Source organism: Ochotona curzoniae, unplaced genomic scaffold (genome assembly GCF_017591425.1).
Source record: "Ochotona curzoniae isolate NIBS_2020 unplaced genomic scaffold, NIBS_Ocur_1.0 scaffold_1852, whole genome shotgun sequence".
Lineage (NCBI taxonomy): Eukaryota > Metazoa > Chordata > Mammalia > Lagomorpha > Ochotonidae > Ochotona > Ochotona curzoniae.
The window spans coordinates 19,541,983-19,569,350 of NW_024467087.1; positions in this window are offsets into that span (position 1 = coordinate 19,541,983).

Genomic DNA, 27,368 nt, shown 5'->3' on the forward strand with positions numbered 1-27,368 from the left:
TGTCTCATGAAGCAACAGAAAATGGCCCAAATGCTTGGTCCCCTGTCACCAATCTAGAGTACTAAATGGAGTTCCTGGCTCCTGACTTCAGCCTAGCCCAGACCTGGCTGATGTGGTCATTTGGGAAGTAATTCATTGGATGGAAGATATTCATTCGTTCACATTCTCTCATTCTTTGCCCCTGACCTCCCACCATGTGTGTGTGTGGGTGTGTGTGCGTGTGTGTGTGTCCATCTGCCTTTCAAATAAACCTTTTCTTAAAGTACAACTGGAATTTTCCCTAGGATTCCAAGGGGCTGCTATTTAGCCTTTCTCAGCCATGGCAGTAAGTTTGATCACATGTTTTTCTCCTTGGCTCAAGTTAGAGCAGCACCTAGCAGTGAAGTACTGCCCACGTGCCTCAGCTCGACCCTCTTGATAACAGATGAACCTCTTTGGGTCAGCCACTGCTCCTCTGCTGCTCACTCTATACTGCACTTTTTTTAAATTAGGAAATCCCTCCATCTAATCTTTAGCTTATCCCCACCCCAAAGCCTGGCCTCTCCACCAACCTTCGTGCTCACTACAAGCTGCTCCCATTCAGTTTCCTTGATGTCTACTATGTCCTAGGCCCTGGTTAGGCCCTGAGATCCGATGAATGAAAAGTAGCTGGTCTTTAAAGATCCTAAGGATGAGGTTTCCAAGCAAGGGGAAAACCTAGTGCCAAATTTCTACTGCAACACAAAGCTTGATGTATTCTAGAAACTGAAAAAGCCAAGGAGACTGGGACACAGTACGTGGGCACAGAGCGGCATAACATGAAGCAAAAGGGATGAGCAATAGCGCCACCATAAGTTTTATAACAATGGCAGATGCTTTACAAGGGTTTGTTTTCTTCTTTCTTGGCATCTGCCAGTTCTCAGCATTAAGTCAGGGTTGTATTAAGTACATAGTACAGCCCTTACGGAGACCTGTGCACAGTCAGGGCTTCCAGCAAAAACCCACAAAACAACATTCTGGGACCTTATCAAAGGGAGACTTTAGCCCAAGGAAAGCAGGGCAAGGAAGCACAAAAGTAAGAGCTATGAATATGCTGTCCAAATCCTTTCAGCATCATTTAGTCCTGGTATGTTGGTTCTTCTGGAATTACATTTCAAGGCTTTGTCCACCCTGATCCCCAGAGTAATCAGAATCCAGGAATGATGGCCCAGAGTCGAGCAAAAAATTCTACACACCAACTGAAGCAAGCACATATTCGTCCATGACTCGCTGTCTGAGACCCAGCTACCTGCACCTGCATGGGAACACTCTTCCCTCCCAGGGCAAGTGACAGCCCACACATCTGTTAAGAGTCAATTCAATTCAACATTACATCATTGACACAACATAACAGCCTCCTGGGTCCCTGTGCTATTACTCAAACATCTGTTTCCTTCTCATTCCCCATGCCTCTTTCTGGGGTCAGAAGACACCTTTTGCACATGGCTCACTTCCTGAAAAATCAATCATTCTAATTGATTTTCCTGGATCCAGAGGAGAGTTGCAAGGTCTGGCCATCTCCCTCCTGGGATCAGTCTCTGAACTCTTCGGGTCTCAGGTAACACAAAGCTCTTGGAAAATTGGTGCGGCCTCTCCAACCCTTCCCCGAGACAAGAAAATCCATTAGAGTTTCGGTTATGCATTTCCTGTCCTCATGATGCCTACTGTATGCCTGAATGCAGGCGGACCTTGCCCAGGCCCTGGTTTCTTGAACCATGTTACATTTAGAGGTATAAGAGCACATGTCTCTGGTAACCTGACTTGACAACCAGCTGACGTCTCATCCAGATTGGGACAGGCAGGCAGGCAGGCTGCAGCAGAGTTCCACCCCCACTCTGCCACCAGCTTGACCAGCTCAAAGCACAAATCCTTTGTGCAAAGACGGCAGGTGCATTGCCATTTGAGAATGTGCCAAAAGCTTCTTTGAGATCACTTCATCAGAATAACAGAGTTCACATATTTCCTGAGAAAATGCAATGCTCAAATCAATAAAAGATATTATCTATATTCAATTTTAGATTTCCCAGAATAGAAAAAGCTGTATTTTCATCAGGTGACTTCTAAAGTCAGAGCACAGCACCTACTTTTTTTCTGGATATTTTTAACATACTACCCAGAAAAAAAATAAGAAAAGCAAGTATGAAGGGTAGCAGCAGGTCAAGTATGCATTTGAACATGACTTTATGTGTCTAAAATTCAAAATCACCTTCCCCTCTAAGGCCTCCTGAACCTACTGGATAAGAATGTCAGAAGAGGGAAAGATATAATTCCACCCTAAGCAAATGACAAAGGATCCCTTTTGTGTCTTCCTTACTTATGTAACACAACTGGGTCTAACATGAGGGTGCTTCAGACAGTTTGTGGGAAATGTGCATTATTTTAAAACTGCATGGATTTCAAGATATTTGTACCAAGATAAACATCTTTTAATTTCATTTTCCACAAACTTTTCAAAATCCACTCCTACTAACATATAGTATGCACTACAAAGCCTCACCATTTTTCCCCCATGAAAAGAAAAATCCGCCTTATTCTACAGTTTGCAACTTGCCAAAATCAGGATATAATTTGTTCCAAAGCCCCTTCAGCCCATGGATTTCTGTTCACAGGCATATTTCTTCAGATGCCTCTACACACAGAAGCACAGTTCCCTCTATGAAATGTATCATAGAAGACAGAAGTGAGGCTGACATTGTAACCTAGAGGTTTAAGCCACAGTCTGTAATGCCAGCATCCCATATGAGTACCCATTTGAGTCCTAGCACTCCATTTCAGATTCATATCCTTCTAACACCCCTGGGAAAGCGAAAGATTGCCTAACTACTTGGACCCCTAACACCAACATGGGGGACTCGGATGGAATTCCAGGTTGCTGGCTTGGGCCTGACCCAGTGCTAGCTATTGGGGGAATAAACCAGCAGATGGAAGACCTAACTCTGCCTTTCGAATAAATACAAATATGAATATATTCATGCTATATGCAAATATGAATATAATGAAGTAGAAGAAATACTAACTTTTAACCTTAAACTCTTTTACATTCGTTTTTGTGTTCCTTCTAAGGCCTCCCTGAAAGAGGAAATCATTTCTTTGAACATCCCTCCCATGGCTGGGGCACTAAAGCGCTTCATCTCTGACCAGTTGCTTCCTTGTGTTCCAACTTGCGCCATGTGATTGCGGCACCGGCTTGGGCAGTCTTGATTAAGTCTAACCTTCAGCTGTCCTCATGTATACCATGATCAGAGGCCCGATGGGCTTTGATGTCAATGTAACAAGTCAAGAGTAGGTTCTAATTTACTCAGCAAAGAGAAGAGGCATTACTGGCAGAGTCCAGATCAGCCCTTCTTTCCATGGCAGTGATGGGTGTAAGAGGACAGAAAGATGCCTAACTGTCCCGAGACCAAAAGCTAATGGTTGTAACTATTTCTGGAATATATTCTCTGTGTTAGCAAATTGAGATACATTTGTTCATTGATTTTCAGAACAAACCTATGAAGGAAATTCTGCTTTTAGCTCCAAATGTCACTAATTATGATTAACTTTAATTAGAGCATGAGAAATTGCAGCTCCATTTAATACCCACCCTTCCCTGCAACTCCAATTAAGCTCCTCTGAATCGTCAGTGGTTCCTGAAACACAGTGGAAAACTTGAGCAATGGCATTTTCCCCAAGCTGTTCTGTTTGACTTACATTGGGCCTCTAGCCTATCTGGCCTTTATTTTACCAAGTTGAAATTCACACAGTATAAATTTAGTAATTTATGTGGTACATAAGCAAAATGGGATACTAGTCAGTCATAAAAAATGAAAGCCCATCACTTATGATGATATGGATGGACTTGAAGTCATCGTGTAAAGTAAAATAAGTCAACTGCAGAAAGACAAGTCCTACATCATCTCCTTAAGGTGTGGATCCTGAAAGAGTTTGTCTCACAGAAGTTGAGAGTAGAACGGTGGCTACCACAGACTGGGAAGGTTAGAGAGAGAGAGAGGGAAGTCATCAATTGAAACAAATTTATATTTAAATGGAAATTTTGATATTCTATCACAAAATACAGTTACTACATATAATATTATATAACTAAAAGATTTTAAGTAGTCTTCCCAAAATAAATTACGAATGTTTGAAGATGCAAATGCCAACTTTACCTTGATCATTATACAATATATGCATATACCAAAATATTACATTATACCATGTAAATGCATGTCAATTAACATAAAGCTGAAAATGTTATAGTCAACAATTCAGCATCATTTGAGATAGTATTATTGTAATCACTCTCTCCATCACTCCAAACGGAAATGATATATCCATTTTTACTGTTTGTTTACTGTTCATTAATGTTTATTTAATGTTTTTCTTTCATCTATTTGAAAAGCAAAGGGACACATACCAAGAGAGACAAACCTTCCATCTGCTGATTTATTCCCCTAATTGCCTGTCAACAACCAGGACTGGGCCAGGCTAAAGCCAAGAGCCAGGACCTCCACCTGGGTCTCCCAGCTGGATGGCAAGCACACAACCACTTGAGCCATCATCTGTTGCCTCCCAGGATGCATCTAGCTGTACATTGGATAGGAAGGAGAGAGACCAGGACACAAACCAGCACTCCAATATGGAATGCAGCCATTCCAAACAGCAGCTTACCCTACTGTACATCTACCACCTCACACCTATGAAGTAGTTTTCTCTCAAGCCCTACTCACAGCCTGTGTCAGCCTCCAAATTGTTTTATATTTATATGCAGTCTATGTATTTCACATAAAAAATAATTCCTTAACACGTGATCTTTTGTATCTGGCCTCATTGTGTTTACTCTGTCTTCAAGCTGCATCTACATTGTAGCATAAATCTCCACTCCATTCCTTTCTTACAAATGATTTTCTCTTGTATGGCTTGATTACATTTGTTTATCCACTCATTCAATGATTGACATTTAAACTTCCTCTTCTTGATCCTCCTCCTCCTGCTGCTCTTATAATCATAAAGGTCTTTGGAGCTCATCTGTCAAAGCAAGTGTATCAGAACCATGTAATCTCAAGAATTGATTAGTTCCCTGCAAAGACCTGAACATGCACTCTAATAACTCAGTGGTTCCCAACCTGGAACAATCTCACTCCCACCATGGCACAGTAATATTTAGCAATGACTGAAAATAGGTTACAATATCACAACTTGAAATATGTTGTTAATGGGTAGTAGGCAGATACCAGAAATTCTGTTAAACTTTCTGTAATGCAAAGGACAGCACCCATAACAAAGAGTTACCTTTCCCACAAAGGCAATAGTATCAAGTGTGAGGAAGCCTGTCAATCTAACCTAAGAAATCTGCTGGATTGCCAGAGGTTCCAAAGAGATTTGATCAGATTTGGCTACTTTATCTTGAACCCACAGCTATATGTACACAACATTCCTGAATTCAACATTACCTATAAGCACCTATTATTGGGTCAGACTCTGGCCAAATCAAACTATTCTCACTTCAAGTATCACATAGAACAATTTATCAGAGCCAGCATTGTGACATAGTTGGTTAAGCTACCACCTCCTATGCCAATGTTAGCATCCCAAATGGATGCCAGTTTGTGTTCCAGATACTCTGCTTCTAATAAATACTGGCCACTTCACCTGCATGGGACACTTAGAAGAAACTTCTGGTTTTGGCCTGGCCCAGCCCTGGTCATTGTGGCCATTTGGGAAATGAACCAGCTAATCAAAGTTCTGTTTTTGCCTCTCTTTCATCTTCTCTTTGCCTCCCCAACTCTGCATTTCAAGTTGACAAATAAGATAATTTAAAAAAAAATAAACAGAACCATTTATATCTAAGTAGTGTTTTGTACACATGAAACATTGTAAAAATAACCAACTTCCTCCCTAGGACTATAAGAGTTTTGTTCTTGGCTTCTTAAAATGTGCAAACAGTGAGAAGCCAGTTACTACATCTGTAACTTACTCTGTTAGTATCAATTCCACACAATAAACCATCTTATTTAATTTGGCATTCTTAAATTTACCCATTCCTCCTCTACTAGCTTATGCCTCTGAACTCAGCTACATTGTGTAAGAGATTTCACAAAGAACTATAAAACTGAAATCCTATCTTTGAGTTGATTAGATTATCTCATCTTGCAGAGGTTGGAAAAGCCCTCCCCTCCTTTTTGCCTTTGTTTTTGCTATGGTAGTTGGTTTGCCATTTGGGGGTTTTCTTGATTTTTCTTTACTTGCTTGTTTGTTTTAAAACTAAAGGGAGAAATTCAATGGTGAGGAAGAACAAGGCATTATATTAAAACCCAACCTGTTAGCACAGAACATGTCAAAACTACTCCCTACCCTCTGTAAAAGACAATTACATAAATGAGTCCCCAGGAAATGCAAAATGTCAACATCTACCACTCTTCCCTTCGCTGACACCCATGCCACATCAGTTTATGACTCAAAGGAAATCTTGTCTGTTTAGGCCAAAGCCCAAGTGTTATTGCAAAGCAGACAGTTTGTCCTATAGAGATTTGTATCATTTATTTTACTGCCGCCATGGGAGATTAAAAATTAAATCATAATTTTAAATATTTTCATAAAGGTTAGGTAGGCATGTTTGATTTCTTTATTGCTTCACTGAATGTCAGAGGCTAAAGCATTCACAGAGGACTGACAGTGAGGAATGATGGTATTTATGAAACAAATGTCATTAAGTTTACCTTTGAAGAAGATGCATTCTTGACTTCACCTAGAAAATTATGCACAAATTGATTCCTATGATAGCGCATCTTTTTCCACACAAAGACTGTAGTGCCCTACTCTAAAAACCATGACAACAGACTATTTCTAAAACAATGAGCAAGTCCTATTACAGGGTTTCTGCTAAGCTAAGTACATGTACGAGCAGGCCCTGACCCACAGAAGCTGAGCAGCAGCAGCAAAGCCCTCTGCAAGTCTATGAAATCCTTCCTCAGGCAGATTTTTGTGATCTGTATTCCCAGAGGGCAAAGTCAATGGCAGCCAATGTGTGCAGAACCCAGCCCAAGCACAGAGCCAATGCACTGGCAAGGCTGCTCCCTGCAAGCCAGCTTGGGAATCTGAAGGAGGGCATTTGAGCTCAAGTGTATGGATCTTTAGACCAGAATTGAGTTTGGGAGAAGAGGGTGAATATTCATGTCTTTATTACAGGACTTCTCCGCACCTAATACACCCTGTGACTCTCTCAACACATTCGACCCTTCTCAGAGTACAGTCACATCTTAGGGGACCCTATGGTTTCAGGGAACATGATTTTGGAAAATGTTACCAGAGACAAATAACAGGCTGGAAGGAAAGTTGGCAAGGCATCTGAAACAGCTCTTACAATATTCTTGTGAATAATATAAAGCAATTAAAACTGGATGAAGGCATCCCTGAAGGATTCCAGATAATATACAGGACACCAAGCATCGCATGAGACTTAGGATACTAGAGAAGTATTTATTGTTTATCTGAAATTCAAAATTCTAATTTAACCAAGCATCTGGTTCTGGTTTTTATTAAATCCAGCAACCCTACAATTGCGATGATGTCTATGAGTCTCCTGACAAATAGCCTTTTTTCTGTCTTCACAAGGCACATTTCAGCCTAAGCCAGCAAGTTCTTGTTCTACTGCCATGAAGCATAGCTCAGAAAGTGAGATCCTCTCAACATTGTGAATGGGGTCAACAGTCACCCATCCTCTGCCTAATTCATTCGTTTGAACCCATGAAAGAAATGAAAATGCTACCTGTCCTCCCATGCATTTCCACTTTCACCTCTTAAATCTAGTCCTTAAAGAGACAGCTCACTGATGGAATTGTAACCCCTTATGAAGGACTACACTTTTGTAACAATATGAAGAAAAATCAGTGGGTAGGGAGTGGTAATTGGAGAGGGGAAACCCAGACTCTACAGAATTGTACCATAAAATTCAAAGCTTAAAACAAAAATTAAAAAAAAAAAAAGAAAGAAGGTGAAACAACCTCAACCTCAGCTGTAGACATCTGGCAACTCAAAAAACACAAACAAACAAAAAACCAAACAAAAAATAAAACAGACAAAAGATTTTGATTCCATCATTTGCTCTCCCAACAAGACTGACAGGTTGCCTCTGTGCATCAAGGCTACAATCTAGTGAAGAGAGAAGGGGCAAAAGTAAGCAAAGGAAGTAGATGATTTCAGAGAACTAAGATAAACCATGTAGGTGGCTAGCTACCTTATTAAGGAAAGTCAAGGACTATAATGTAGAGGCTGACCTGGGTTGGAAGGGATCCGGGGATGCATTTGGCAGGAGGGACAGAATAGGCCTCTTTGAGAATGTGATGCATAGGTGAAGGCCTGAAGAACACAAAGTAGAGCAGGCCAAGGCCCAAGGTAAGAGCAGTCTAACAGAACACAGGCCACAGTTCTCCTCCCTAGGATCAATAACAGGACCCATGTTGGACGGCCTGATAAGAGATCAGAGTATGCAATCCCAAAGATGCCAGCCCCTCGCCAAGGCTTACCACCATGCTCTTTCTGTTGCAGAACAGCAAGTTAAAGACTGATGTGGGCGCAGGTGTTGTAGCATAGCATGTTTAGCTGCTTGCTGCTACATAGCAACATCCCATATTAGAGTACTGATTCAGGCCCTACCTCCTTCACTTTTAATCTGAATTCTTGCTAATATATCCTGGTAAGCATATGATGGACTAGGGGCTTGGGTCCCCATCTCCTACATGGGAGACCCAGATGGAGTTCCATCTCCTGACTTCAGCCTGGCTCTGTTATGGCTGGGGCAACCATTTGGGGTGTCATCAGGTAGATGAGAACTGTCAAGTAGATTGAAATAAACCTTTGATAGTCTAAAGTAAAGAAAACAATGCTAGAAATAAACTATGAAGGAATGGGGAGCCAGACAACATTTGACCACTACTGTCAATTAAAAAAAGGCAGTGGCTGGAGAGCAGTAAATATATTATATAAAATACATATAAAGGATACTCAAAATCATTTTGGGATCCTTCCCTCCCTACAACAGGTAACAACAGCAGTTAAAGCAACTCATCCTCAAGTCACTTCCAAGCCCATGTTGGGTTTGAGCTACTTAGTTTTTTTTTTTTGGTTTTTCTTAACACTTACTTTAAAATGACTCCCAAGTTACCTGCTTTCTGAGGTGGCAGAATGATCAACTGTTTTCTCATAGGCAGTGTGGTTTGCTGTGAAGTTGCCAAAAGTAAAGAAGGTGGCCAACTGAAAACCCGAGTGTCACATACCACAAGTAAGAGGTGCAGACTGAGTAACGTAAGTTGCTGCTGAATGCTATGTACAAAATGTGACAGTGAATGTAGGCCAGATATGGAAAAGATAAACCAAGATTTGGTGTTTGACTTACATAGGAAAAACACATTGAGTTACTTTTAGAGAAGTTTCTAGCAAAGAACAAGACAAACCAGGGGGATCTTTCAGGGCCCAGCTGGGTGTTTGCCAATAGCCCCTTTGCAGTTGTAGCAACTTAGTAAGCTCACTGTCATCTGATGTGCAGCCTTCCAGCCCAGGCCATAGGAACCGTTTCGCTCCACATAACCAAGCCCAGCTTGGTTCTCAGAAGTCTCACTGCTCATTTAACAGCATCCACTAGAATGTGCGATGAGGATGACGATGATGCAGCTAGCTTTTCTGTTAAGAACGAAAGAGATGACAAAGTCAAATATTTCAAACGTTACTAATTAGGAGAAAAGTGATGTGACTAACAGAAATGAAAAGTTGTTTCTTTTTTATTTTCCCCTCAAAGAGATGAAATGTGTAAGAATGTGATGGCTCTGTAAAAAGTTCATGGGGAAAATGTATATTAGGAAGAATTCATGTATTTAAAAAAAAACTTTATGCCAAAAAAAACCCCCTTATCCTTTAATTCCATTATGCCACAAACATTTTTGATGTGCTCTTATGTGCAAAAACAATTGTTGCAACAAGAATTGGGTCCAAAAAATTCAGAATGCCTTTCAAAAATAAGTTATTTCAGTAGATCTGGGGAAAGTAAATTGATTGAAAATCTCTAATTTCAGGTTTTACCAGCTTCCTAAATCAACCTTTCCCTGATGTGTCTTTTGCATTCATTCGAGTCTTGAGTACCTAATGCCCAAAGGACTTCATAAAGGTCATGTGAAAATGGTACTAAAGATAATGTACAATTTCCAGGAACTTTTTAAGCCCCCCTCATATAAACTGGGATTTGTATACAAAAGCAGCACAGGGCCTCTAGCCTGGCCACAGCAATGACACCTGGTGAATGATGACAGGCCAGATTCCTTGCTAAATGCTTTCCATAAATGTAATTCTTCCAACTACTCCAAAGCATAGTCATTTGTATTCAAACTTTGTACATGAAGACAGTAAGATTCAAAGAGATCAAATCAACAACAAAAAATTCATGTGTCACTTGTCCCAGGTCACAGAATTAGCCAACAACCAGCGGGTTGAGGATTCAAACTGGGGTCTATCTGAAGCTCTTACTTTTAACTAGAACCCTATTCTCCAGGGCTTGAATGTATAAAACAGTTAAGGAACACTACAATCTAATAACATCCAGTACTTCTCATTCCCTCCTGTAGGTCTGTGCACTCCGTGTCACCAAAAGCCACTCTATGTGCTAGACTTTGGCCCCAGCTATTGTGGGCATTTGCAGAATGAACCAATGATGGGAGATTCTGGTTTCTCTGCAATATTTTCTTTAGAAGTTTATAGATTTAACTTGAACATCAAAGTTACAAAGAGAGAGAGATCCATCTTCCACCCACTGGCTCAAGTCCCAAATGGCAGCAGCAGCCAGAGATGAGCTGATCTGAAGCCAAGAGCCAGGAGCCTGTTCTACGTTCCCCACATGAGTGCAGGGGCCAAAGAACCTGGGCCTCCTCTGCTGCCTTCCCAGACCATAAGCAGGAAATTTTGGATCACAAAGTGGAGCAGCCAGGACTTGAACCAGTGCCCATATGGCACTGCAAGTGGAAGATAAGGCTACCATGCTACCACACTGGCACCTTTAAGAATGTTTAAAAAGATGTACATCGTTTTCTGTGCTTCACACATCATCATGAGTTTCATCTTTTAATGTTAACATTCAAAATCATTGTAATTTGTCCAGTAAACTTATTTCCTGACACCAATCACTTGTACATGCCAACAAGTTAAAAACACTAAGAGCTCATACCTTGTAATAATTGGATTCCAAATTCACTAAAATTATCATTTGGAAAAATTATAAAGACATTAAAGATATCTCCTTCCAATTTTTAAAATAATGCCAGTATTGGAGTTTTCTCTTAAGTAGCAAGGCAATATACTATATAAAAGATAAACATTTTCCAGTGTCCAATTTTAAAATGCACTCAAAGCAGTTGCTTTTCACATTGCTAAAATTAATCATAAAAGGACAGACTAAAGAGTTAAAAAAGAAAAAAGGATAGTATCTGGTGGGGGTCATACTGTTGCCAACTATTTAGCAAAAAAAAAAAAAAAAAAAAAAAGCAACTTTTAGGATATGTGTTTTCTTTAAAAGCAAGGAGTGGTACACATCTCTAAACCTGACAGTCTTTCCAGTATTTTCCTCAAGACAACTAGTGAGTCCTTTAGGTAGCACGAAAGATCTCTGTGGTCATTCTCTACCTCCTCAGAAGTGATTTTAAAAGATTCAGTTAAGATTATGTAAGCCATAACCTTCTCCCTGCACAGGTAAACCATGGTGCGCTGCAATGTATTGAAAGCAAAAACAAAAAAACAAAAAACAAAAAAAAACAAGCAAGCCCTTTGCCAAGATCCACTGCTGACTGCTGAGACATCACTCTTTCTTCAAGATGCTGACAGACCTCTGTGTCACGGACACAGAGATCCAGCTAAGAGGCCAGTGTCAACCCAAAGATTAACCATCAGTAAGGCTTCCTTGTTTCCTTTAAGATAAAAAGCAAATTAAGTTTTGATGTTTCCCTACACCCAAACAGATCATGTCAAACTCCTTGGGGGTCTACACATTCGCCAGTTTGGAGCCCAGTGACTCAAGTTACTGATTGAATGCAAGCCATGAGCTTTGAAGTCAAGTAAGTGGCTTATAGGCAGCAAGTTGATTTAAGAACATTGGTGAAGCTGACTCACTGAACTCGACTAGGGAGGGCCATCCAAGGTCTTCTGGGACGTGGGCCGAAGGGAGACCAAACAGAATCCGTGGTAAACTTAATGGTAATTGTGGGCTAATTACAACACTTTCAGTTCTGTTTTGTGAGTTAAGTCAGGAAAGTAACAGACTTACTTCTTAAAAGGAAAATAAAAGCTGAAGAGCAATTAAATGTCAGACAGAATTCAACAATCTGAAATATAGGAGTAATTACTAATATTTCTAATGTTCTCTATAGACTCAAAGAAGTTTCTCATTTATCAACCAGTTTAACCTTCAGAACAAGCCTTTGAGGCGACTACAGCCCTATCACCAACTTACAAGTGAGGACACTGAAACTTGGAGGGAAGACTTAAACTTGTACAAGGTTGCACACCTGCAGAAGTAGGCAAAGCCAGGCTTAGGATTTAAACGTTGCTGCTCCTCCTTCTGTCCCCAGCCTAACAAAGCTGATATCAGTGCCAATTAGGAAACTCAATGCCCAATGCCAATACTGAACTAACAAGTTCCACTTCAAGAACTCCTCTACTTTTTCTTGGCTCCTTGCTCCTTTCCATCCTAAACCAAATGCCACATGCTGGCTCCAAGACTCTCCAGACAATATTTAATCCCCTGAACATGTATTCCTCACTGTCTGCATTCCACGGGAGCCACTCTGCAAGCTTACTTAGTGCACAGCCACCACGTGTGGTATGGTTGGTTGGCACCCCCAACGTATGGCTATGCTGGGGAGTCACTGTGTATCTTCAGTGAGTGGACTCCAGGCCACTTTATAGCCCTTTATGGGCTAGTCAGAACATACATTTATGGAGTGCTTATTTGGGCAGTGTGCTGAAGATTTTTCATATATTGGTTCATTTGATCCTCCTGATAATTCAGTAAGTATAGAAATTTTTGATATTTTAATGATTAAGAAATTGACACTGAGTGACTTTTCCAAGTTTCAAACTGTTAGCTTAACTCATATCTATGATGCTCCATAGCTTCTCTGATGAGTAAGAGCACTCTAGATTTCTTACATGTTTGGTTTTCATCTCTGTGTGTGTACACATGGGATAGTGGATGTGGGTAAATTTGTTAAATTAGTGCTGTGCTAACATAGTACTCCGGAAGGAAAGGCTACCTGACCTTCATCGGTACTGAAAATCTTCCCTTAGGAATGCTTTATTTCTTTTTTCCATTAATAAGATACCTTGAACAAACCAATTCTCTAAAGGATGCTACATTAAGTTTCAAAGTGCTAAACAAAAGAATCTTAATATTTTCAGCTTGATTCCACTGTGCGAGAGATTATTAAAAACCTACAGCAGTCCCTTCTGTGTGCACTTCTTTGTAGTCTCAGGGGTTGTCAGGTGGTTGGAAATCAAAAAGAATTTCCAGAATGTCCAGGAAAGTAATAATCTGAGAAGCCGTTGGGATCCCCATCATCAGAGATCACCCAGAAGTTTGACACCCATTTATCCATCGGAAAGAAGGTCTCAGGACCCAAGAATTTTATTTGTGAATCTCTAATATGTCCTATGTTCATACACTGTCATGGGAAATTCCCATTATCAGTCTACAGCGAAATCATTTTGGAACCCTGGCATCTGCCCTTTGACCAAAACCCATGCGGCTTTCTGCCTCAGTACCATGAAGCCTGTGATCCCCAGGCACTCCTCCCCGGTTCCACTGTCACTTTCACATTTAAATGCCACCATCTGAAGAAAATCACGACCACGTTGAACTTTCCATGTGCAAGTGAAGAAATCCAAATTTTTCAGGTGACTCAGGTGGAGAAACAGTCTGAATTTTCCATCCAACAAAGAACTTAGAAAAGCCAATACACACCCACACAGATTTTTGTGGGTTTCTTTTTTTTTTTTTTTTTACCCTAAGCCAGCCCAAGAAGTGCATTGCTTACTTATTTTTAAGATTTATTTTATTGGAAAGTCAGGTTTACAGAGATAACGAGACAGAGAGGAAGATCTTCTGCCCACTGATTCTCTCCCCAAGTGGCCACAATGGCTGGAGCTGAGCCAATCCAAAGCCAGAAGCCAGGAGCTTCTTCTAGGTCTCCCATATGGGTGCAGCATCTCAAGGCTTTGGGTCATCCTCCATTGCTCTCCCAGACCACACTTGTACTTTTCAAAAAGCCATGTTGAACATTTATTGAGATCTTGCCTATCTTCACAGCTTCTTCTACAGCACATTCTTTCACACCCAAAAGGAAAAGGATATTTACGCTTTCCCAACTATGCTTTTCCAGCTGATTACTTACAAGCTTAGAAAAAGGACTTAGGCAATCTCAGTTGAGAAAGGTCAGTTTTCAGAATGCTGCTAGAGCACAGGGTGTGACTGAGATACACAGAAGCTTCTGTTCTTTATGTTCCTTCACTGCTTGAAAAGTGTGGGGCTACAGGCTCTCATCACATGGCTTCTCTAATACCTACACTCTCTCTCCACATCATGAGGTTCACACTCCTGACTTTTTCCCAACTTTCTGTAATGAATGGCTAGAGGAGGCTTACGAAAGCCCTTACAGGGGTCAGTGTTGCGTCCCAGTTGGTTAAGCCACTGCTTAATGACAATAGCACCCCCAATGGGAGCACCAGTTAGAGTCAATGGCTATTCTGCTTTAGATCCACACTCCTGCTAATGTGGCTCATTGTTGCCTTCTCAGGCAACATAACATGATCCAAGTACTGAGCTGCTCAACTCATACACGAGATCTGGATGGAGTTCCTGGCTCCTGGCTTCAATCCATCCCAAACCTAGCTGTTGCAGGCATTTGAGGTGTAAACTAACAGATGCAAGATTTATTTTTGCTCTTTCAAACCTTTTTGTTAATGATCAATTTATTTATGTATTTGAACAGCAGAGTTTCAGAATGAGAGAAGGGAGAGATCTTCCATTTGCCAGTAAATGCCCTACTGATGAAATATGCTGGGGTTAAGGTCTCAAGTCAGGAACCCAGAGATTTTTTCCAGCTCTCCCACATGGGTGTAGTGGCCCAAGCATCCAGGCCTTCTGCTGCTGCTTTGACAGGAGCATTAGCAGGGAGGTGGGTCAGAAATAGAAGCTAGGACTCTCACATGGGCCCAGATAGAATGCAAGCAGTACAGGAAGCAGCTTAACCTGATACAACACAACACTGTCCCAAATCTTTAAATAAAGGCTTTGTGGGAGGGGTGGCTTTTGAGATGTTCAGACCATGGATGCTTCAGGAGACCACATTCTTAGTAAATATCTGCAGTTAACCTCTGCCCTGCCAATATTACAGAGGCCTGCCACCCTGGAAAGTAAACCACTGCATTCACCAAACATAAACCTAATAGCCAGAGTATGTGCATATGCACTAAATACTACCCTGCCAATCTGGAGAGGGCCAACTGTTTTCATACACACCAACTCCCAGATACATGCACATGCACACACATCCACACACACTCATCGACACACAGGCCTGTCTTGTCCCCCAGGCTCCTACACTTCCCTCCAGTTCTACTAGACTAATCACATAAACTGGTCCACATCCTGCCTCAGGCGCCTGCTTCCTGCCAACTGGGCTGCTGTCCCCCTCCAACTCAGTTCCCTAGATTTTCAAGATGGGGGCTCTGGGAGACACAACGCTTGGTTTCTTCCTCCAAGTTTCAGAGGCCCGCCTCAGGGAATGAATTTGGCCAAGAAAGGTCCTTTCCCCACACCCTACAAATCACAAGGCTTGGGTTACTGCCTACTCCCTCGACATAAAGCTGGCTCCAAATCGAAACACACACATATGGTGTCCAGCTGCCTCTCACTTTCGAGTCAGACTTGGCCTTGCTCTTGTCTTCCCCAACCTACATTCCATCACCTCCTCATAGATCACTGATGGGAGCCATATGTTCAGAATTTACAGGCGCTGTATTCACAATGGAAAATGGTCGTCAGGCTTCTACAATGGCCATCTACATGTCATGTCCGTTAACTTTCTCTAGACACAGCAAAGCCATTTGGCAGTCACCTGTCTTTCCACATTGTTAATGGAAGTAAAATAGCTTCTTGCCTTCAGGTAGACTTCCTTTACCATAGATTGAGGATTTTTGCAAATACTCTCACAAGTATGTGGTTATCCCTCATTTGTTTAGACTTATATGTCACTTTTTGAGGTGAAACTTCACTATGCATTTCTAAATAGGTTTTAGTCTTCCTTGCATCTCACTCTCACACACCATGTCACTCAGTGGTAGAAGCATATATTCTAACCTAGACAGATGTTTTCCTATCTCCAAGTCTGTGCCAATTTAGCACTCATTCGTAAGCCTCTTATATGGGCCTCTAATTGTTTGCAGTGTAAGCTGACATTGTAAAAGCCCTGAAGTCTTATTCCACGTGATACTCTACACACAGTGTGCAGAATCTACCCCAGTGGGGAACATACGGTAGGAACTCTATAAAAAGGAAAGCCCCTATCAAATTCATCCTCTTCTTAATCTTTTCTCATAAAATGTTGAGGACAACATTTTAAAATAAATTCAAGGCAAATGGGTGGCAGGAGAGTATGAGCAGAGATGGAGAGCAGGTCTCCCACAGGGACTGAACTCTTCTGCATCCGCACAGTGTTAGTGGCTACATGAATCCATCTGTATTTCAAACTTAGGACTCCATGCTCACCACAACAGCCAATTTCACTGCATGGTAACACTGGATTTCAAAAAGCAAAAGCAAACATTTTATGTTCTATTCTTTCACTAATCTTATGCAGTGGGCATCTGGTACATAGTTAAGATACTTTGGGAGAGGGTCCGGCATGATGGCTTGCCTTGCATACACCAGGATCCATACAGAAACCGGATCATGTCCTGGCTGCTCCACTTTCTTGTCCAGCTCCCTGCTTGTGGCCTGGAAAAGCACTCAAGGACAGCCCAAAGCCTTGGGATCCTGCACCCATGTGGGAGACCCAGAAGCAGCTCCTGGCTTTGAAGCGGTTCAGCTCTGGCCACTGTGGTCACTTAAGGAGTGAGCCAGCAAGATGGGAGATCTTTCTCTCTCCTTCTCTCTGTAAATCTGATTTTCTAATAAAAATTAATCTTTTAACGCAACAAAAAAGGGTAGGAGAAAAATGTAAGTAAGTTGCAGGAAACGGCAGGACCCAGATACTGGAGCCAGTAGAGGCTTACACAATTAGTAAGTTTGGCCTAGAGATCTGGCTCTGAACATCCTGGCAGCCAGAGTGAAACAATATTTCCACACAATCGCTGATCAGGTTTGTATCATCCATGAGGAATAAACACATACCAGTTCCCCAAGATAAACAAAGTTGTTCCTGGCACTCAGTTCCAACATTTTTTCATGTGAAGATGTCATATAGAGGCCGCTGAATACCAAAGGGAATGAAGTACTTGATAATATCCTTACAACACACTGACCTAGTTCTGCAAGATTCTACAGACAGATCTGTAAAAATGTTCTGGAGTCAAACAAGTTATGACTTGAGCTAATTTACTTTCCCTAAGCCTCAGCTTCCCCAGCTGACATGGCTGCGTGCTGCATTAGTTGCCTTGCACCTAACTCCCTCCCACCTGCCCTTCCTTCACTGACTTCATAAATTAAGTTCCATTTTTCCACCCACTTGTGTGACTTCTTCTAATCCATTTTTTACTTGTAGGCAGGTATGCTTCACTGGCCTTGGGCATTGAATTTCTCTTCCACCTCCTCAGATGGAGCCAAACTCAAATATAGGCATAGCAGCTTGCTAGCTCTTATAATTATTCAATCATTAAAAAGGCATCTTCACAGTCCTCCACCTTCTCACATTCTCTCCCACAAAATAAAATCTTCTCAGACCCTCATGCCTTAGGCCCTGGGAAAGAGAGATGAATAGAAAAGAGTTGATAAGCTGCCTACTATGTGCCAGATAACTTTTTTTTAACACCAATGATCTCATTTGCTCTTCTCAACAATTTTATGAACTAGGTATTACTAATCCTCAATCAAGAAACAGGCTTGAGATAGATGTGCTCTGTCAACTAGCTAAACGGGAACCAGGATCTCTAGATTTCCCTTCCCTGCTTGGAATAGTTCATACTGGGGAGGCAGATGTGATGCACCTGCTGCTATCCTCTTGTTCCTAGATCTGTGAAAGACACCAAGGGCTCTTGCCTCCTGTTTTTCCTTTGGACATGAGATCTGAACCCACAGCAACTGCTGACCTTCTGCCTCCAACTACTGTGGATTCTGGGGGAACAGACTACAACCTCTCTAGTGCTCCCAAGATCTCCTCCTTTGATTCTCCGACTTAGGGACTGGAGATGCTGCCTTCTCCGCGGGGCACTCCCATCTTTGAAATTAGAGGCATAGAGGCACAGAGAGACGAATAGGGGCCCCAGTTGGTCTTCGTGGTTCCAACAGGTCTTCATAAACTTGAGTTTGAACTTGATCTCCCTCAATTAACATCCATCCTTTTTTAAATTTTATTTTTATTTGAAAGTCAGATACACAGGAGGAGAGACAGAGAGGAAGATCCTCCATCCGCTGGCTCACTCCCCAAGTGGCTACAATGGCTGGACCTATGTCAATCCAAAGCCAGGAGCCAAGAGCCTCCCCCAAATTTCTCACATGCGTTCAGGGTCCCAAGACTTTAGGCCATCCTCCACTCCTTCCCAGGCCACAAGCATGGAGCTGGAAGGGAAGCAGGTCCACCGGGATTAGAACCAGTGCCGATGTGCGACAGACTGGACTAGTCCGCTACACATACTGGCAAGTCAGGGTAGGGGGCAGGCCTGGTGGGGGTTATTGGGGGTCATTCTGACTGGGCTGCAGCTCCCACTGTTTTATGCAAAGGCCAAGTATGTGCTGGGCAGAACCAGGCTAGACTGCAACACCCATTGCTTCCAGTGGAAGTCAAGGCTGAAAACAGAACCAACCCAGCAATTGCAACCACCAGCTGATCAGGGTGATGGACTGTGCCAAACCCTGTGCTTGCTAGAACATACAAGAATCTGGACTGGGAACATCTCAGACAAAGTTTCTTTGGGGATCTCCCCAATCAAAATGCCAGACTCAGAACCCTAACCAGGAAAGACACAGACAGAACAAGTCAATCAACCACCTAAGCTATATGTTGGCAGCGAAATACTGGGCAAATGGAGACTCTATGATGGACTATGTCAATCAGTGGATTCTTCAACAATCTCATCGTGCTTGGAGTGGTGAGATTGGCAGCGATTCATAACTGGTGAACTACCAAAACCACTTGAGCAAGAATCTCAGAGCACGCCCCACATCCAGGACTTGGGGTGGGTGGGAAACTGGGTGAAATTTCTCCCTCAATATCCCCCTTTATCTCAAATACTTGAAGGAAACAATGTGGAAATACTAGTCTTACCCACTTTCCTATAGCCCTTGAAACTTTTTACCCTAATTAACTATGTAGATTGTCAAAAATGTAAAAAAAAAAAAAATGAAAAAAAAAAAAAGAACCCCTGCCCATATTGGATCCTGGCACATGCAAGGTGAGGACTCCAGCTACTAGGCTCTAGCACTGGGCTCAACATTCATCTTAAGAGATCATCTTTTCTGCTGACTTCAGACCCAGAACTAGGTTAACAAAACATGAGCTTCCACAACTGAGTAAGGTTATATCTTCACAATACATCCTTTGCTTGATATCACTTGTTATAGTTTAGCTTCCCTGATTGAACTCTGGCTGATTCTACCCTCAATCAAGTAACTTGCCCAAGGTCACAAAGCTGGGAAGAAAAGTTGCAAATGCAATACATCTCCTTCTCTCCAAAGTCTATGCTTAATTGCCTAAATAACAAATCTCCTATTCCCTTAAGCACTGGTGAAAAATACAACTTATTTCCTGAACACTCCCAAACCCCTCATCCTGCTGTATTTTCTGCCAAAGAATTGTTTATCGCCATGTAACCAATACTGAACTGATACATTTCACTCATTGCCTGCCGCATCCACTGTAACATAACCCTCCTGACGAGATTAGAAAATGGACCCATTTGTTCCAGTTGTGTACCCCTAATGTTCTGAAAAAAAATTCTGCATATAGCAGCTACTCAGTAAGTACATTATTCAATGCATATTAACCACATCACACAAGGCAAGGACAGTCCCTTATGGCAACAACACTAAAAGAATCCTGATCTGGTCAAGGAAAATTGGCATGGATATTCTATGGCTTAGTGTCTCTTAAAACAAAAGCTAATGGTAAGAAAAGATCTCAGTCCTGCTGAAATGCTATAAGTCAGTATCATGGAAAACTGTCACCACAAACAGCTGAAAAATGTACAGATGTACTACCAAAAAGTTTGTGGCAGCAAGAACTTGTAAGTCCAGCTGGGTGCAAAGGGGGTGAAATTCATGCATGATTTTTCATAACATATATTTAATTTTTGGAAACTATGCATGGATTTCAACATTTTTGTACCAAAATAAATCTACTTTTTTCATTCTCCATAAATTCTCAAGCAGCCTCAGATTTCCTATTTCCTTTAGGAGCCTGCTGTGCTGTCTCCAACACTAACTCACTTGTACAACATAGTTTCCATGTGAACTGCCTCTACTTATAAGTCTTTGTTGGACATTTTGTCTCCCTGCCAGACACACACGCAACCTACCAATGCAAATCCTTCCCCTTCTCTCTCTGGTCCTTGTATACGTGTCTGTCACACCAGCTTTTCTATTGTTTTAAACACATGAGGCGAGCCCAATAAAAATGCATACATCAAGAAGGGGGCACATGTGCTGAATAAACAGATTCATTGCTGGATCTTTTTAGCTAGCATATTCCACCGGTACATTTAACACTGGAATTGTTTATCAGACGTGCACTTACTACCATCTCAGGATGAGAAGCAATGGCAGCATTCCAGGCACACCTGCATTCATTTCAAGCCATCTGGAATGTTTCTGATATCCTCATTTCCCCCAGTCTAAGTTTGATGGTCCCCATGCTGTTGTCTGCCCTCCAAAAGTCGGTGAAAAGGAAATCATTTTACAAGGGAATGGAGATCTACTATGGAAAGGCTTAGAAACCTACCAACTGTGGGGTTTCATTAGGAGTTGGTTGAAGGCACACAGAAATGAAGAAATCGTGACATGAACTTATGAAATTGTGGAAGCGAACTTGAAGTAGCAGCTGTTTTCTCCTCACATCTCATTGTGAAGAGAATCACATTTTCTGCCATCTCTTAAAGCTAACTTTGATAAAGTTAACTTAAACATAACATATCTAGTTAAGCATGTAACTAGAATGCTGGAATACTTTCCAGTTTGTGAAAACTCTGTCCAGAAACCCAGAGTATGAGGAGATAACCATTTTAAACTACAAGCAAATAATTGAATTCATGTTAGAAGCTATATTCTCACGCGCGACTTAATGTTGCAACTTTGCTTTGAGAAACATGTCATTAGGCAATTTCATTGTTGTGTAACCATCAGAGAGTACTTACAGAAACTAAAATTGGCTACAGGGAAGGACACTGAGGTACAATCTAATTTTTTTTTTTTTTAAAAAAAGGATTTAAATTGGAAAGGCAAATTTACAGAGAGGAGAGACAAAGATTGTCCATCCACTGGTTTATTGCCTAAGGGGTCACAACAGCTAGAGATGAGGCAATTCAAAGCCTCTTCCTGGTCTCCTATACAAGTGCAGGGTCCCAAGGCGTTGGGACTTCCTCCACTGCTTTCCAGGCCACAAGCAGGGAGCTGGATGGGACGTGGAGCAGCTGGGACACAAACCAGCGCCCATATGGGATCCTGGCACTTTCGAAGTGTGGATTTAGCCACTAGGCCATTGCACTGGATCCTGAGATACAATCTTACAGATCACTGTCCTATACGTAGGTGGGAATAAAGCTAGATGCTACAGGAGTGTGTTTCCAGTCATCAATTACTAACCTTCCCAAAAAGAAATACCACTTCTGTCAAACCCAAGTACATCTCATCCTGTCTGCATTTCTAGAGCCTTGTAGAATTAAAATTGAGTAAGCACTACCGTACTCCAGTGGCTGAGGTGAAGGGGAAAAGAAAGTAAAACTCAACTCTAGTTTCTGGCCCATTTCCAGGCCACACTAACACTGCAAACCCCACTCATGCCTTTTGAACAACCCCAGCAGAGATGACTGCTGTCATTTCCCAGAATTTCTCACTGGACTTGAGATTTCTGAGGTGACACAATTCTGAGAAGACAAAAGACAAACAATGAAATCCTTCAAACATGTCCTATAAGCCAATATAATAGTATGCATGTATCAGTGTATTTCAACTTTACCTTTAGGGTCAACCAGTTCCATTAATCAGGATGCAGAAATGTACGAACATGGACAGAGCCAGCACTGGACCGGAAGGGCTATACCACAAAGGGGTTACCACAACTGCTTAAACACCTACTCTTTGCTAATGCGTATCTAATGAGTGTAATGAATGCCAAAAATTGCTTTTCGCTGACTGACTCGTTAGCTTGCATGATAAATATTAAAAGTGATCTCAGTTGTTTAGAAAGAGTGACTAAAGTATTTGAGAATTTCCTGCTCTTGAATAAACAGAGCATAAAAGTCTAAGGAATCTAAGATGTATTTATTTTTATGGGGAAAGTCAGATATACAGAGAGGAGGAGAGAGAGGGGAAGATCTTCCATTCACTGATTCACTCCAAGAGCCACCGTTTAATAGGCACTGGCATCTCCCCTCCCCACTTCCCTCCCCTCCTGTCTTACAATGGGTGTCTTTCGTGAATTTTCACAAGTGCATCCTGCTGCCACTGAGGTGTCTCCCAACAGTGTAGGAATTATCCGTATTGCTGAGTCCATCCTTGGACTGCATGCATGAGGACACACTTCTGATTCCACCTATGAACATATTCATTTCCACTACACTTTCATTAGGCATCCCCTGGAGTACAGTCCACGACAGGGAGAGAAAAAGAAAAAAAAAAAAATAGCGAACCTTCATCCATGTAAGTTTGACTACGGTATAACAAAGTTATCCATGTGACACTAGGAGGGTGAAAAAGAGTGTCCAGCATCTTCATTAGGAATAAATGCAGCACGTGTCCCTATGTTACTGAGGAGGACTAGTAAGGACTAGATCATTAAAAGGGACAATGACAATCCCAGGTGATTACAAGCAGTCTCTTATGGATGATTGATTAATGGATCACATCACAAAGTCTTATTACAAAAGGTACAAATAACTAGATGGTGCAATAAAGTAGAAATCAAAGGAAAAATCCTTAGATTTGCCATATTATATTAGGACAAACATAAGATCTAACTCTTAGAGATTGGCTCATTTCCCTTAGCATAATGCTCTCCAGTTCAGCCCATTTGGCTATAAACAATGGTATTTCATTTTTTAAAGGATTTATTTATTTTTATTGAAAAGTCAGATACATAGGAGGAGAGAAAGAGGAAGATTTTCCATCTAATGATTCACTCCCCAAGAAGCTGCAACGACTGGAGCTGAACCAATCTGAAGCCAAGAACCTGGAGCTTCTCCCATGTCTCTCACACACCAGTGCATGATCCCAAGGCTTTGGGCCGTCCTTGACTGCTTCTCCAGGCCACAAGCAGGGAGCTGGATGGGTAGCCAGGCTGCCAGGAGTAGAACCTGCACATTCAAGGCAAGGACTCTATCCACTAGGCCACTGCACCAGGCCTAGTATTTCATGTTTTTAATAGCTAAGTAGTATTCCATAGAGTAGGTGAACCAGTTTCTTTATCAAGTCCTCTGTTGATGGGCATTTAGGTTGCTTCCATGTGTTTGTGATTACTGATTTTGCTCCAATGAACATAGTGGTGCATACTGCTTTCTCATGTAACAAGCCCAAAAGTCTAAGGAATCTTATGGGTTCTATATATCCTTACAGGAAGCACTTGAAGCCAAATTCCTAAAGATCCTTATTCCAGGAACCAACTTTTAAAAATTGTTGTAGATATCTATAAGGTACAAAATATATTTCCAGGAGTAGGGTAGCCGAAAACAGAGGACGAGGAACCACTGGGTTCTGTCCATCCTGAAAAGCAACTAACAATCTAGCTTAGGAAAAATGTCAGAATCAACTTTTGAATAATTCTCTAAATCCAAAGAGAAAGACTGACAACCCCAGGGGAAAAGACTTGAAGAAAGACAACGTTTTAAGCCAAGAGAGCATCGTATCAATTGAAATTGCCCAGCTGCCCTCCTTTATATACCTGCTCAGCAGTATCAATGCCAAATATAGCCCATAGCTCTGCTGAGGGTCACTAGTGCCACAGGGAGAATTGTTCTCCAAGCACTGGGTTTTGACCCGTTCTGTTATTTTCCATAAGAACCAGAGCAATTTACCCAACTCTGAGTACTTGGCGAAAACACAAGAGCATAGGCAGTGGCCAACAAGAGACAAGAAAAGGGTGGGAACAAATGCTGCTCAAGTTCTCGTGTGTGCCAGTGGATTAAATAATGTGTCCACATGCCCTTTGTGAGCTACACACTCCAAACAGGCCAGGGAGACCCTATGCGAGAACTGCTGGCTATTCATAAGACTGTGCACGGAGAGAGTGAAAGCCACAATACAGTTGAAAACAGCACAGCTAAGCATTGTAGGAACATCCTGATAGAGAAACAGCTTGCAAAAACGGAGAAACTACTTTTATGTACTTATTTCTTTTTATTTCTCTTATGTCTGGTGGGGTCCAAGCATTAAAACTGTCTCAACTCGGAAGAATCCACCATGGGGGGGTGGGAGCGGGTTTTGGGGAGGGGAGGGGGGAATCCCAGTGCCTGTAAAACTGTGTCTCATGATGCAATGTAATAAAAAAAATAAATAAACTCAAAAAAAAAATTCAAAAAAAAAAAATAAATAAAATAAAACTGTCTCAACTCAAGCTAACCACTAAGCTAACAGGGGTTACATGCGAAAGAGAACAGGTATTTTACAAAAATATCTAATTTTATTTAAAAAAAAAAATCACTAAGAAAGCAACTCACAACAGGCAAGCAATACAAGGTCTGAGTATGTTTGTAAGAATTCAAACATACAAGACCATATGGTCTATCTACAAGAAAAAAATATGATAGAAGCTATTTCTAAGGAATTCCAGGCATTAAGTTTACTAGACAAAGACTTTAAGTGAACTATCAAATATGCTTGGGGACCCAAAGGAAAACATGGACACAAAATTACAGAGGACCCAGTGCAGCAGCCTAGTGGCTAAATCCTCGCCTTATAAGTTTCAGGATCCCATTTAGTGCTGGATCATGTATTAGATGTTCCACTTCCCATCCAATTCCCTGTTTGTGGCCTGGGAAAGTAGTCCAGGATGGCCCAAAGCCTTAGGGCCATGCACCCATGTGGGAGACCTGGAGGAAGCTCCAGGCTCCTGGCTCCAGTTGTTGCAGCCATTTGGGGGAATGAACCAGCACATGGGAGATTTTTCTGTCTCTCCTCTGTAAATCTGCCTTTCCAATAAAAATATTTTGAAAAAATTACAGAAATTAGTAAAATATTATCCCAGGAAGTAGAAGACATCAATGAGGAGATAGCAATTAAAAAATAAAAGCTGGAATTTGAAATTCACTAATTGATAGAGCAAGAAGAAGAATGAGAAAACAGATACCAATGTCAAAATCCATCACAGGAGTAGAAAAACATTAAAGAAAACTGAAACTAAGAGATTTGTAAGACACCATCAATTGTAGCAGCATAGGCATAAGTCAAATCCCAAAGGGAAAGGAACAAAAAGAACATTGCTTCAAATTAATGACAATAAATTTCCCAAACTTTATAAAAAACATTATGAACCCAAGACGAGAAAAAAAAATCCAAATATCATCAAATCAAAGAACCTACACCAGGAAACATAATAGTTGTCACAGAGCTAAGAAACCACCTTGGAGCCTGGCTTGATAGCCTAGTGGCTAAAGTTCTTGCCTTACATACACTGGAATCCCATATGGATGCCAGTTCATGTCCCAGTTGCTCTACTTCCCACCCAGCTCCCTGCTTGTGGCCTGGGAAAGCAGCTGAGGATGATGCAAAGTCTTGAGACCCTGCACTCACGTGGGGGACCTAGAGAAGCTCTTGACTCTGGATCGGCTCAGCTCTGGCTGTTGTGGCTACTTGTGGAGTGAAGCAGTGTACGAAAGATTTTTTCTGTCTGTAAATCTGCCTTTCCCATAATAAATCTTTTTAGTCACATTGAGAAAAAAGTAACAAATGACATGAGAAATCTTTAATAACACTGACAGAGATCAACATTGTGACAGGTTTGCCTGGTTGAACCCCTGCTTATACTTCCCACATGCCATATCATGGGACTGGAGTGCTCATGGCTCCGTTTTTCATCTAGCTCCCTGCTAATGTGCCGAAGAAGGCATCAGCTGATGGCTCAAGTGCAAGATACAGCTCATGGCTCCTGCCTGGCCCAAACTTGGCTGTTATACTGAAAAAAAATAACACAAAACATGGAAATGGAGCTGTAAATGGAGCGAGATTTTGTATATACAGGAGGGAAAAGAACCAAGATCATACACTTAAAAAAAAAACTAGAAATAAAACAGGTATACCTCAACAACAAAACTTCTTGACTGGCTTTTTCTAACTGGCACAGGTACGCACAGCTGAGCACACTGGCTCCCTGGGGGAAGAGGCGCTCAACGGGCATTTGGGACCACCCCATCCTGAAAGATTTTGACCTGCAGAGGTGCATGCAGCCAGACCACATGGCTCCCCCCAGGAGGGCCCAGGCAGCCCAGGTACCAAAGGCACTGGGCAAAACCCCTTGGGCCACCCGACAGCACACTCTCACAGTTTGAGGGGTCTTGGTTTACATGGAGATGATGGGATCACACTGGTGGCAGTGAGCAATGACCTGTGGTTTTATGCCCAGGTGAGGAATTACAGCTGAGGGATTTCCATAATTAAGTCCATGACATGTATATATGAAACAGGGGGCTGACACCAAATTGGGTTGGAGGGGAGAACAAGAATGAAAGAAGTAGGTCTGATAATAGAATCTGTGGGGGCAATGGGGACTCAACTCCTGTGGAACTACAATCTCTGCGACCTCACCTAAGAACTGTGGATGGGGACAGACCTCACTGGGGAGCCAAGGGGATGCGCCAGCTTGGTTGGATGGGAAGCCCCACTGGTGAGGATGATAGAACTGGGGACAGCAAGCTTGGCTGGCTACAGCCTCCACTGGCATGGATGTGCACTGGGTCTGGGGAGCAACAGACTGGGCTAG